Raw genomic sequence first — 1,286 nt, 5'->3', positions numbered from 1 at the left:
AGGAGACACAAGTAGAGTGTATAAGTGAGGAAGAAGTTGTGAATGCGATGAAAAGGGGGAAGGCGGTTGCCCCCGACGACATCCAGGTGGAAGTGAGAGAGTATTTGGGTAGAGCGTCCTTAAAAGCTATATTCAGACAGATCATGCAGATGGAGCCGATGCCGGAAGAGTGGCGAAGCAGCACATTGATCCCAATTTTCAAAAACAAAGGAGAGATCTAAGAGTGCAGGAACTACCGAAGAATAAAGCTGACATTGCTCACTTTCCAGGTGTGAGAGAGGGTTATTAAGAACAGATTGAGAGTGAAGCTTCCCATATCAGGACAGCAGTTTGGCTTCATAATTGGACGAAGCACAACGGATGCTATATTCGCCCAGAAGTGTAGAGGTGAGAGACTTTCACTGTATTCTCATTGATTTTAAAAAGGCATGAGACCAATAGAGGTGAACGATAAGTACGTCAGACAAAGTCAAACGAAGTTGAGATATGCAGTAGGAAGCACAGAAAACTTCGAAATGAGGGTAGAGCTCCGCCAGAGTTCAACACTAACCTATTTCCTGTTTACAATTGTTATATATTGCATAATAGAGCAACTCGGGAGGGATATGCTATTTGCGAATGACGTACTGTGTGGAGAGACGAGAGAAGAGGTTAAGGAGAGGCTAAAAGAATGGCAGAGATCGACGGAAGACCGGGCAGTACGTTTCAGTAGGCAGAGAACAGAGTACCTGTGCACGAATAGCCCAGCTGGAGAGGTGAAGGAGAGAAGGATATGTGGGAACATGGTGAGACGATTCTGTGTCGGATCACAGAAGAAAGGAAGACCTAAAGGGAGGTGGAAAGACTGTATGAAAGAATGCCAAAGGACGATGGGGCTGAGCGAGGAGGAAGTACAAGAAACAATTGCAGGAGGACCATCCGCGTCGGCGAAACCTCCTAGTTGAATGAAAGCCTGAAAGCCAGTCTTGTCTTCCACATCTGGTGTGTATTCAATAGTTCATATTTTAATGATTCTCAGGAAGTTCTGGGCGATGGTACTAGTTGGACTGCAGTATCATGTGGAGTTTTTAAAACTTCCTGTATGAGAAGCAAGCAATGCCATGACCGATGACTTTTTTTTGGCCAATCCACGCATAATTTCCTTACCTGGTACTTTTTCCTGTTTTCAGCCCAAGATATTGATCTTTTCTTCCATTTTCTTGCGTGCACAAGGTATCTAGAAAGATGAATGAAGTCTGAAATACTCATTCTTATAGGGGAAATCACTACTGTGGGTGGAAAATTTC

This window comes from Penaeus japonicus, unplaced genomic scaffold (assembly GCF_977035675.1).
Source record: "Penaeus japonicus unplaced genomic scaffold, GWHDUDI00000001_assembly GWHDUDI00000005, whole genome shotgun sequence".
Lineage (NCBI taxonomy): Eukaryota > Metazoa > Arthropoda > Malacostraca > Decapoda > Penaeidae > Penaeus > Penaeus japonicus.
Note: the sequence above shows the minus strand (reverse complement) of the source record.